The sequence below is a fragment of the Syngnathus typhle genome, unplaced genomic scaffold, assembly GCF_033458585.1.
Source record: "Syngnathus typhle isolate RoL2023-S1 ecotype Sweden unplaced genomic scaffold, RoL_Styp_1.0 HiC_scaffold_174, whole genome shotgun sequence".
NCBI classification, from domain to species: Eukaryota; Metazoa; Chordata; class Actinopteri; order Syngnathiformes; family Syngnathidae; genus Syngnathus; species Syngnathus typhle.
In genome coordinates, this window is record NW_026872080.1 from 1 (window position 1) to 13,264 (window position 13,264).

General features: G+C 42.7%; 1 pseudogene; it reads left to right on the plus strand.

The window, feature by feature from the left end:
* The first annotated feature begins 10,348 nt into the window (after positions 1-10,348).
* On the plus strand, positions 10,349-12,009 carry LOC133148827 (DNA (cytosine-5)-methyltransferase 3B-like; annotated as a pseudogene).
* The last annotated feature ends 1,255 nt before the right edge of the window (positions 12,010-13,264 follow it).

Consider the following 13,264-nt stretch of genomic DNA (forward strand, 5'->3'; position numbering starts at 1 on the left):
TGTTAATGTTTTATAAAATCTCTTTTATTCAATAAACATTGTTAGAGAGTTACAGAGTCGTTTTTTTTCCAGTACCAACATTAGCGTATCTAACATTTTAATAACTAACCCATTTTACTACCGGTGAGAAACATCATCTTCATCCTTCAAACGTTTGAAATCAGCACGAGCAGAGGGGTTGGAAATGCTTGATTCAGGTAGATTTAGCTGTCCAGCCAGCCGGTTGAGCGGCTAGTTTCTTACCGGTTACAATTAAATTTTTTTATCAAATCGCTCATGTGGGAGCCCTTGACAGTTTTCCCTCTAAAAATAAATCCGCTTAGCGGCGTCCACCTTACATCTTCCACCGATAATTTTTTCAAAACATAGGAGGCGTTGCGGCGATAACGTGGCGCTATGGTATCCAAAATATCAGCCCAATCTTCATCTGTCACCTTTTGGGCCATTTTCCTTTCCCCTTCATCACGAATCGTAGTAGGAATCTGCTCAGAATCAACTTTGAACCTGCCAATTATAATCACAAGCATAGTTGGACGATTCTGAACCATTCACAAAGGCAACGACTCTGAACTAACCAGAATATACCGATTTTGCTGAACTCAAATGATTGTGCTGTGTCAGGGGTCATTTTGAGAAGACAGTTGAAGGCCTCTGAAAGCCTTATGGTTTAGTATATTTGCTGTACTTCTAACATATTACATTTTGTTTAGATAGTTTTAGGGGAGTAGTCTAACATGTCCTGAGTAAAACACGTGACAAAGGTGTGGTTTTAAGGAGACGGGGGGGTGGACCTACTGCAAGTATATTTAAGGTCGGGGTTGGTGACCGCTGAGTTTAAAGCGACGGTGTTAAACTGTAAACTTGAAGCTTAAATCATGATCGCTGAAACGCCTGTTACTATTCATTTATGTCGTAAAGATGGCGACGGATTGTTAAATGCTCCTAGAAAAAAACATATGTACCTCAAACGTATGCAGCATCCTCCCACAGAGAAACTTGAACAGAGCTGGGACCTGACAACAGAGACTCGATGGGGGTTTAAATTATTTTATAAAGTCGGGGAGCTATTTTTCTTCATGAAAAGCCAAGGGGAGTCTGGACCAAACAGTACGTATGGGCTGTTAAACTCAAACGATTGGGGAGTGTTAAAGCAGCTCCTGCCCCAGGTTTTGACTGAATTTCTAAGAGAGTACGGTTTACAAGGTGAACTGAACATAACCTGGGTTTCAAGAATTACGGCTAGCGGGAAATGTTTTTTACGGGTTAACGTTTCTCCACAAACTACTGATGGGTTAGAAGTTGGAGAGTTAATCGATTTACTCTAACATTAGAAGCGTTTAATAACGAATGTGGGATTTTTCAAACATTAGTTAACGTGCCTTTAACCGAATGGCATGAAAAGATGCAGGCATCTGGTGAGAGTATTTCACGGCTCTTTGTAGCAAGATTTGTCTGGGCAAATATCATTGGAGCGAAACGTAAACTTTAGATTAACCTTACTAAAAAATAACTTAAACTCCCCAACTCTTTACACTACACACACACGCACACACACACGCGCACACTTACGCGCACGCACACATGTAATCATTAGCATACCTATGGACATGGGAGGTGTTTTTTTAGGGGGAAGGGCTGTAATCATCCTCACACCTCTGTATAAGAGAAGCCCCGTTTAGGAGCTCACCCTCTCAGACCTGAAGCCAACTCGCACCTGAAGCCAGAAAAAGAGATCAACAAGATGGCCCAAAAAAATCTGCCGGACGCCTTTTACCGAGCTTTCCACTTGTGGAGAACGGACCAGGAGAGAAACTCTCAAAAGGTATGCAGTCTGTACCAGACTGTACGGTGACTCTTTGGTCCAGCCCCGACGATTCTGCTGCAGAGAGAAACATCATCAGATTTCCACAAGCAAACGCGACAGCTGAGGTGGCGGTTCAGACGCCGTCAAAGATCTTTGAGTTCCTCCCGCCGTATGGGACGGAGCCACAGCCAGCTGACGTATGGTCCATCCTCAACGATTCTACCGCCCAGACAAACCATGCAGATATGGCCTTCATCACAACTCGCAACTCCCATCGCCGCCCGGCTACAGACAGCGATTCGCTCGCCGCTTCGGAGCCCCAACTACCTTCGAGGTAACGCCATCTACCGGTTCGGAGAGTGAGGAAACTAGAGCGCCATCGCCAACCTTCGAGCTGGGAGAGAGTCTACCAACGACATCTGCGGGTCCGCCAGCGCCATCTGCGGGTCCGGCGGGGGACGAGACCCACCTACCAAAATAGGCGGAGCAACATGATCAAGGGTCTTCAAATCCAGCCCTGCGGCTGCTCGACGACACGTGTGAGTTTGGACTTACCATACTTATCCAGCGCTGATATTGCCCACATACTCGCTCCTGAGCCGTTAGCCATGTTGGTTGATGAGAGCTACATCGATCTTCCGATGCTGTTGGACGATACAGTTCTGGCAGACTACCCTTTCCCCCTCAAAGAGGGTAACAACATTCCGCCGCTGACATCCACACCTGCACGACTCGACATCCATCAAGAGTGTCGAACCCCTTACATGGCTGGTGGTTGAGGATTACGTACGGGTGAAATTAATGATATCTTATCTGTTGTATGATGCTTTAATACAACATGCCAAGATGATGTGTGACGGGTGTGCGCTCGATGATCTCAGCCAGCTTCACCATACGTATGTGTTTGTTTATCGAGAATCGCTGCTTTTATTTTTACGCGAACTATGAGACTGTGACGGCAGAGCTATGCAATGATAATTTTCTCCACACGTTATCGACCATGCTTTTTTATTTTAACACATCTGCTCCTCTTAAAACCTTACGCAACACGGCTGCTGTCATTTTACACTACTTCGCGCATGAGAACAAGATCTTTGCTAGACTGCGCTGTGTAAAACAAGAATCCAGTAATATTGTGGTGTTGAGCAAGAGCGTGATCGGGCTATTATTAAGAACTTTCGGGAAGAGAGAATGGGAAATGCTGTAAGGGAAACATGGGCGCAGCTGGCTGCCGATCTCGCATTGTTTCTAGATTATATTAAAAACCATTTGCCAGCTGACATAACTACTTGGTTAAGGGGGCTTAAAACCCTAATTGAAGCCAAAATACCAGTGCCTATGTTATTTTCATTCATACGTTGTGGTAAATCTTAGAAAAAAACGTTTTATTTATTGTCTTACTATGTTTTCATTTTTTTTTTATTACTGGTTTTCTATTTTTTACTGTGTGCTTTATACTCTTTTATTAAAACTATCTGAATTTTTTGTAATAAACTGACCAACAAAAGTGATTGTTTTCTGTATCTATTCTATTAAAAAATATACCTGTATACTTTATTAGCTGTGCCACACTCTGTTTTGCGTCAATCCGCATCTCACAATGGGGCGTGACAGTTGTCTGAAAAAGCTCTACTATAAACCTAATAATCCAGCGAGTTTTGGAGGGGAGGCGCGCTTGCACAAAAGGAGCTACTGTTAACTGTAAAAACACTAGTATTAAAAAAATTGAAAGCGTTCCTAGCAGACCAAGACACATACTTTACATTAGCCAGCCGGAATAACTTTTCCTAGAAATAAAGTTTTTGTTCGAGGTCCTATGAGACAATTTCAAGCAGATTTGTGGGATTTACAGTCATTAGCACGCTACAATGACAGATTCAAATATTTAATGACTACAATTGATGTGTTTTCGAAGCGCGCATTTGTACGAGTTCTGAAGACCAAATCAGCTCCGCATGTGTCCCGGGCCTTAGAAGATGTCTTAACAGTTAGCGGGATACCCTCACGACTCCAGACAGATAAGGGGAAAGAATTTTTTAACAAACATTTCCAGAAATTAATGAGACAGCATAATATTTTACATTTCGCGACGTCTTCCGATAGAAAAGTGTAGACTGTTGAACGCTTTGACAAAACATTGAAATCACGAATGTGGCGTTATTTTACAGCAAAGAACACACAACGATACGTAGATGTAATTCAGGATTTTATTACCGGCTATAATGATAGTTTTCATACCAGTATTAAAATGACACCCAATGCTGTAAACGAGGAAATTCGCGATGTTGTTTTCACCAACCTGTACGCCAACAATCCCTTCCGACGGGGAACCAAGTTCCGGTTCGCACCAGGCGATACAGTCCGCCTTTCCAAACTAAGGGGGATATTTGAAAAGGGTTTCACGGATGAAATATTCAGGATAACACAACGACTCCACCGCGTCCCGCCTGTCTACAAAATATCAGACTTGGACGGTGTGCTCATAGAAGGCACTTTTTACGAAGCAGAATTACAAAAAGTAAAAATAAAAAAAAACAAGATTTTCCGGATACAGAAAATTCTTAAATCACGCACTGTGTCAGGCAAGAAGGAGTTACTCGCCCACTGGGTTGGCTGGCCAACCAAATTTGACAGCTGGGTGCCTGTAAATAGCGTTAGACATTTAAAAACTGATAGGATGGTCATTCTGTTAAAATCTCAAGATGGGTGATGTACAGAGAGAATTCTACGCAACATTAGCCTCAAATGCTAGCATGCACATCTTTCCTGACAGCACGCTTTCAGATTTTAAAGTGGAATTAGCGCAACATATCTATTTAAAAGGATCATGGGAGGTCGGCTTATGTGAGATTTCAAACATCAACTCAATTTTTGACGTTCCTGAGAAAAAACGGGATTTCTACCTCAAACAGTCGAAACCTCATAGTAAAGATGAATCTTTACAAGGTGATTCTGAAATTAGGCATATGCTAAAAAATCGGAAAGGTGTTCGGAATTTCTACTCAAACAGCCAAAACCACTTATCTCGCGAGATGAGACTTTACAAGGTTATTCCGAGGTTAGTTATTACAGAAGCACTGTTAGATTGTTGGGGTACGTCTTGAAACGCCGGTGCGCTGTCATCAATAACATCTATCTCGTGATTGATTATAACAGAACAGTTATTAGGCTGAAATGGTGGTGGCATGTTACCAGTTATTACAGAAGCATCTATCTCATGATCGATAGGGTTGACGGTCATTGGGTCAATCAGAGGCTGCGTATTTTTTATTTTGGATCATGTTTAACAGTTGAGCAGGAATATCAGGACTGTTACGCCCGCTGCTACCGTTAGCTTGGTTGTTTAATTCTGCTATCATATTTAGCACTTGTGACGGGATCAGTGTAGGACTTTGTCTACCATCATTCTGTCTTTGACTGTTTAGCTCGTTTACGACAACTTGTAAGTGGGCCAGAATATCAGGTCTGTCTGTGTCTCCCCCCTCCAACAAGGCATTGTTCACAATGTTCAGCAAATCTGGTATTTGGCTCGTAGAAGCACTGGTCAATAGAATACACCTGCCTCATTTGCATAACAATAGACAAAGTTAAACGCATTATTATAGTGTGTGGCATCAAACACGAAAACTCTGCTCCATACTCACCACATAAGAATGGTACGGCAGAGCAAAACTGGGGCACCTTATTTGACATGGCAAGGTGCATGATAATTGAAGGCCAGTTACCAGATATTGGGACTGCTACCTCAGTAGAAACATTTAAGACACATTTCTATGACATGGCCTTTAACTAACCTGGAGTGGCCGACTCGCCTGGAGTTTTTTTCTCTCCCTCTCTACCCCCTCCCTCCCTCCTCCCCGGCCGGGGAGGTGGTTAGGTGGCACCCATGCTGACAGCGGCTATCTGGATTCTCGTGGGCCAATTCAGGATGGGGGAACTGCAGCTCAACCTCCTCGAAGACACTGCCAGGACAATTGAGGGCTCCTTCGGCAGCCCTCTGCTCTGACATGGACATCCAATTTTTATTTCATTGATTTTCATGTTGAATCATTTGTGCCCTCTCTGCATCCATTTCAACCTGGTGAGCCTGAAAGGGGGATCCTTCCATCTGTTGTCCCTTCTCAAGGTTTCTCATTTTCCCCCGGTAGGGGTTTTTAAGTTTTTCCTTGCCCTTTTGGGAGCTTAAGATCAGGGGATGCTTTGAGAATAATTGTCAATTTCTGTCTATGTGAAGCCCTTTGAGACTGCTTGTGATTTAGGGCTATACAAATAAACTTGACTTGACCTAAAGAGCTCTGGACCTATCCAGTGCAGACCGCATGGTGAGGAATAGATGTTTTAACAACCGTACCAAGCAAACTCCTTATTTCATGTTAACAGGACAGCAACCAAACTTGGCAAAAATGCATACATTTGGATCAATGTGTTATGCCTACAGACACGACAAAAGAAAACTAGGCCGAAGATGTGACATAGGTATTTTTGTTGGGTATGACAAAAATAGTCCAGCCTATTTGGTGTATTATCCTAGCAGTGGTAAAGTGCAAAAACAGGCGGGTTGATAGGACCAGGGCTGTAGAATCGGACTCGGGTACTCCGACTCGGTCATTTTTGCCGGACTCTGTGCTGATTTTGACCAAGTCCGACCATAAATAAAATACGTTCAATTTTGTTTTCATCATGCTGCTGAGAATGCGCATAGGAATACTGTCCCCAGCCCTGCTTGCTTGTTATGAAGAACAGCCAAGATGGAAGAACCCGGGAGCAGCGAGAGAACAATTGTTTTGCCTCTAGATCTGGGGGGAAAACGGAGCGTAAGATACAATCAATGCGGCCACGTTGAGTTGCACTTAGGCTAATGCTTACATCATGTACCAATGTCAAGGACGAAACATGTCACCCAGCTTATATCATTGATGTGTTTCGATAGTTGTGGGGTCGTCAATAATTATTTGTGTTTAGATACATGTCTGAGCTATAATTGTGTAATTAATGATTAAAACGTGAAAGTATCTGTTTATTGTATTCGTTTATATGTCTAATAAAGACAAAGCCATCACAAAACTGTTGTAATTATTTAGATTCTGATCTAAATTAGCCTTGAATTAAGACTAAGCAGTCACATGAATTACCGTTTTTTTCCGTGTATAGTGCGCAAAATTTAATTTATTGTCCTAAAATCTGGGGTGCGCATTATACATGGGTACAAAATTTTTTTAATTTTTTTTTTTTTATTTAATTTAATTTTTTTTTTTTTTAAGTCCCAATTATCGTCACACACGCAGGGAGGCAATGGGTCCCATTTTTATAGTCTTTGGTATGGTCTTAACTAGGCTGGATGTAATTTTTTTTGTTGGCATTGATTTCTCCGACTGCCCGTAAACGCACCACCGAGACGTTGAAAAGGAATAAAAACACCCTTGGAAACCAAAACTTGCCCCTCGTCGTGACTCGGAGCCGCAACAAATGTTTCGGATTTGTGTAGGGTACATTGTGACAGACAGCAAACGAGCAGGTGATGGAGCAAGCCTTGTCTGATACGAGAGCATTGCGCTCGTATGGAGCGTGTTTGAAGTGAACAGCAGAGACGAAAGGAACAAGGCAAAGTGTTGTGAAATAAAATATTACCTGTAATACGGATTTAGGTAGAGAACTGAACTCTCGCTCTTTATATAGCTGACGTGTCTTGCGCATCCGTTCTGCGCATCTGTAATGGCGGCCTCCGTATGATATCCTGTTTGCGTGTGTGCGCGTGTGTGCGAGAGAGAGCGAGAGAGAGAGCGCGAGAGAGAACGCTCAACCGTAGCGCGCCGCCGACCGCGCAACTGCACCACGCTGGTCGCATTATTGTGACAGAGCCGTCGCTGAAATCTAGAAGATATTTTTAAAGTCCTGATGTACTTTGTAAAATTTAAGTGGACCTCAGTGCGCACTGCGCAGGGAGCTTAATTTGGTGCGGTCGCGCAACCGCAGCACGCCGGGCGCTCACTGTCGCATTGCTTAAAGAGCGCCTTTGTGTTTTAGGATAAACAGCAGAGACCAAAGGAACAAGGCAAAGTGTTGTGAAATAAAATATTACCTGTAATACGCATTTTGTTATTTGCTGATTGAAACTGCTAATTAAACTGTGAATATATACTAAACTAATAGGAAGAAAACAACTCTCGCTCTTTATATAGCTGACGTGTCTTGCGCAGCTGTTCCGTGCATTTTATTTCACAACACTTTGCCTTGTTCCTTTCTTCTCTGCTGTTCACTTCAAACACGCTCCATGCGACTGCAATGCTCTCGTATCAGACGCTTGCTCGATCACCTGCTCGTTTGCTGTCTGTCACAATGTACCCTACACAAATCCGAAACATTTGTTGCGGCTCCGACTCACGACGAGGGGCAAGTTTTGGTTTCCAAGGGTGTTTTTATTCCTCTTCAACGTCTCTCCCATACAGAGCCGCCTCTTTCCCGTGCGCGCACGGAGCGCGGTGGTGCGTTTACGGGCAGTCGGAGAAATCAACGCCAACAAAAAAAATTACATCCAGCCTAGTTAAGACCATACCAAAGACTATAAAAATGGGACCCATTGCCTCCCTGCGTGTGTGACGATCATTGGGACTTAAAAAAAATAAATAAATAAAAATTTAAAAATTCAGAAAAATTGGGTGCGTATTATACATGGGTACAGGCTTTTTTCCAGCATCAGCATGCCGTTTTTAGGGTGCGTATTATACATGGGGGCGCACTATACATGGAAAAAAACGGTAACAGAAAAAATGGACAACCAGACTCGTGGTCAAGAGGCCGGACTCGGTGCAAAAATCCGACCGAGTCCACAGCCCTGGATAGGACAAGAGAAACTCTCCCAACAGGATGGAGACAAACACAGGAACAGAAGCCGGTTCCTATACGTAGTTGAGCCACAGGAAAACCAGGCAAAACCAGTCACACAGGAGTTTAGACGTTAGCCTTCTAAAGCAGGGGTCTCAAACACCAGTCCTCGGGGGCCGCATTCCTACATGTTTTCCAAGTTTCCCTTGTTAAACACACCTGATTCAAATGATCAGTTCATCCTCACGTCCTGCAGGAGCCCGATAATTGAATCAGGTGTGTTTAACAAAGGAAACTTGGAAAACATGTAGAAATGCGGCCCCCGAGGACTGGAGTTTGAGAACTCTGTATCTAGAGTTCAGACTACTTTAGTGATCGTGTAACTGAGGCATGTTGACAGCAGATTACTGCTACCAATTGGTGTCTAATGTACCTTTCTCATTTAGTGAAGCTGTAATGTCACCTTATTTAAAAGAATGGTCTCGTGCCATGAGTGAAGAAATGGAATCACGTAATGACAACAACACATTTACCTTGACTACATTGCCAGAGGGTAAGAAAGCAGTGGGGGGTAGATGGGTTTATGCTCTTAAAACCTATGCAGATGGGTCCAGCAAATTTAAGGCACGTTATGTAGCCAAAGGATACAGTCAAAAGCAGGGTGTAGATTATTATGAGACTTTTCCCACTCACCACCAATCTGACAAGTGTACGAGTGTTAATGCAAAAAGCGGCACAAGAAAACCTGATTTTACATTAGATGGATGTCAAAACCGCTTACCTTCATGCTCCAATTGATTTTGAGATTTATATGACAAGCAGTAGGTTATGAAGTCACATCTGACAAAGGTGAAATGTTGGTGTGTAAACTGGGAAAATCACTCACTGATCATTGTGTGTACACTAATGAAACAGAAAATCAAAAAGTGGTCATTGTTATATGGGTCGATGACCTGATTATTGTTGCCAGTGATGACAATGTGATTAAGAATGTAAAAGAAATGCTCACAGCTAAATTCAAAATGAAAGACTTGGGTAAACTGAACAACTTTCTGGGTATTGATTTTCATCAAACTGATCACTGTATAACAATGTCACAGAAAAGATATGTTGACAAAATACTTGACAGATTTGATATGCAAGATTGTAAACCATGAGCAACACTATGTGAACCTAAGCTTAACTATTCTGAAAACACAGGAACCCTGAGTGATCTGAAGAAAAATAGAGGCTGTTGGCAGCTTAATCTATTTATCAACATGTACCAGACCAGATCTAAGCTTTGTCGTGAGCAAACCTTCCTAATACCTTTCCAAACCAACTATAGAACAATGGGCTACAATAAAACATGTACTGAGGGCAAAAAGGAAAAGATGTTGTGTTACAAAAAGAGTGATGGTGAACCACTTGGGTTGGAAGCATTCAGTAATGCAAACTGGGCTGTACATGATACTGACAGACATAGTACGTCAGGTTATTGTGTTAGCTTGAGCCAATTTGGTCCCTTAATTTCATGGAAAACCAAAAGACAAGCAACAGTAGCTCTTTCAACGTGTGAAGCTGAATACATGGCCTTGGCTTCAACTGTACAAGAATGTCTGTATTTAGTACAACTGTTAGATGGTGTTGATGGGTATCATTACAAGCAGCCAAAGGTTTATGAAGAGAATCAAGGAGCCATAGCCTTAGCTAAAAATGCTGTACAAAGACAACAATGTAAACATGTTGACAAAGTACCACCTTGTAAGATCAACTGGTAACGATGGCAAAGTAATGCTGGACTACTGTCCAACAGAATATATGGTGGTTGATCTCATGATAAAACCTCCAACAAAGTCTAAGTTAATGAATTTTGTGGCATTTATGTTTGGAGAGTACAAATTTGTTTATGGAATGTGTTTCTATCATATGATGAATTTGGTGGTATTTACATGTTTATGAAATGTGTATGCATTACCTTGAGAAAAATCATTGCATTTCTAGTTTGCATGTATTTACCAATATACTAAGAGCAAGTGGGGGTGTTAGTAGTATATGTGCTCTGTATATTGAGTTTTATTTTGAAGGATGCTACACAGGAAGTACTGCTTTTACTATTTCTGTTTGACAAATGTTCTTAATAAAATCCAGGTGTTACCAATGTGTTAATTGGGCACTGGCAAACCAAAGTGAGTCGTCGTTTACGCTGTCTCCACAGTACGACTCATTTTATTTAAATAACTCTGCTAACACGGACTACCAGCCGCCTGTGAAAAGGAAACATGCTTTTAAGAGTCGAGCAAGCTCCTGCAACTACACTTACACAAAAGACACTTTAATTGAAAGGCTTCGAGACAAAGGCACAAAAATCGAAGATTGTTGTTTGGCCTGATGTGGTTGGTTGTTGCAGCACCCATTCTTTGAAGGTGGTCATTGTTTCAAATGCAAGAAAGACTTCACAGAAACACTGCATCGCTACAATGAAGATGGCTACCAGTCGTATTGCACCGTGTGCTGTGGCGGGTCAGAGGTCATGTTTCTGCAAGGAGTGCGTGGAGATCCTAGTGGGAGAGGTAACCTTTTGTGAGCGCAAAGATATTGATCCGTGGAGCTGCTACATTTGCCAGCCAACACAGTGCGAGGCAAAGCTCAAATTCAGGCCAGACTGGAGCGTCAAGGTCCAAGACTTTGCCAACAACAGCGCCATGGAGTTTGAGCTTCATACAGATTACCCGGCCATCGCTGCAGATAGACACAAGCCCTTGAAGGTTCTGCCGCTCTGTGACGGTATTGCAACAGGATACCTGGGGCTCAAGGACCTTGGCATCAAGGTGGAACGCTACATTGCGTCAGAGATTTGTGAGCGGAAAGAATTGTTTGATGGCACCGGAAGGCTCTTCCTTGAATTCTACCACATTTTGACGCTGCTGAAGTCGGAGGGTGACGACCAGCCTTTCTTCTGGCTATTTGAAAATGTGGTGTTCATGTCGAGCAAAGACCATACAGACATCTGCAGATTCCTGAAGTGCAATCCTGTTTGTGACTATCAGCCCCGCACATCGAGCTCGCTACTTCTGGGGAAACCTTCCAGGCAAGAATAGGTCGGTGGGCGCATCCTTGGATCAAAAAGTGAATCTTCAGGATTGTTTGGAAGTTGGCCGTGTGGCAAAGCTGGACAAGGTGCGAACCATCATAACAAAGACAAACTCCATGATTCAAGGGAAATTGAGACTTCCGGTCATCATGAGCGGTAACTGTGGTGTAGTGAAATGGAGCAGATTTTTGGCTTCCCCAAACATTACATGGATGTGAACAATACGGGCCACTTGCAGCGCCAGAGGGTCCTGGGGCATTCCTGGAGCATCGCCGTCATTCGCCACCTGATAGCGCCACTCAAGGAGTAATTCGAACGTGAATCACACCAGCCAAGTCCGTAAGGCCACAGATGCATGAATACCGTTTCTGGACTAAAGACCGCAGCCGAATAAAAGCCACGCCAGATTAAATTAGGTGAAAGTATGGTTTTGTTTATATATTAGCAGCACGTGACAATAAGCTCAAGGTGTTTTAATGTTTAATTTCCATATATATGCACAAATCATACAAAATCATTAAGGTCATGAAAAATTCCTTGGTAAGCTGCACTGGACTAGAAAATGCAGGGTTCAAAGCTTGTGCAAAAAGTAGCGGCTTATAGTACAGAAAATACAGTACTTCCATGCACGAGCGCGAGAGCTCTTTGCGGAAAACCAAATGCTTACCACTGTATGTTGGTGTCCTCCCACAGTTCAACAATGGGTTTTTATCTTTCAATAATTGGCTGGTCCAGTGAGCCTGGCCCTTGCAACCGTACAAAAGAAAAAAGATAAATGGATGTACAAGCCGGATTTGGTTGAAGTTGAAAAATTGTGCAAAATGTAAATAAAATAAAAATACAATGATTTGAAAATCATTTTCAACCTATATTCAGTATACATATATACACTACAAAGACAACATATTTAATCCTCAAACTCAAACTTTATTTCATTTTTCAAATAATTAACTTAGGATTTCATGGCTGCAACACATGCAGTAGAAGTTGGGAAAAGGCATGTTTACCACTTCGTTATACCACCTTTCCTTTTAATAACACTCAAACGTTTTGGAAGCGAGGAGACTAATTCTTTTAGCTTCTCATGTGGAACTATTTCCCATTCTTGCTTGATGAACCGCTTCAGTTGTTCAACAGTCTGGGGTCTTCCCTGTCGTATCTTACGCTTCATAATGCGCCACAAATTTTCAATGGGAGACAGGTCTGGACTGCAAGCGGGCCAGGGGAGAACCTGGACTCTTTTACTTCGAAGCCACGCTGTTGTAACACGTGCAGATTGCGGCTTGGCATTATCTTTCTGAAATAAGCAGCGGCATCCATGAAGAAAGATGTCGCTTGGACGGCAGCATATGTTGCTCCAAAATCTGTATGTACTTTTCAGCATTTATGTTGCCTTCACAGAAATGTAAGTCACCTATGCCATGGGAACTAATGCACCCCCACACCATCACAGATGTTGGCTTTTGAACTTTGCGTTGATAACAGTCCGGATGGTCCGCGTCCTCTTTGGTCCAGAGCACACAACGTCCAGTGTTTCCAAAAACAATTTGAAAAGTGGACTCAGA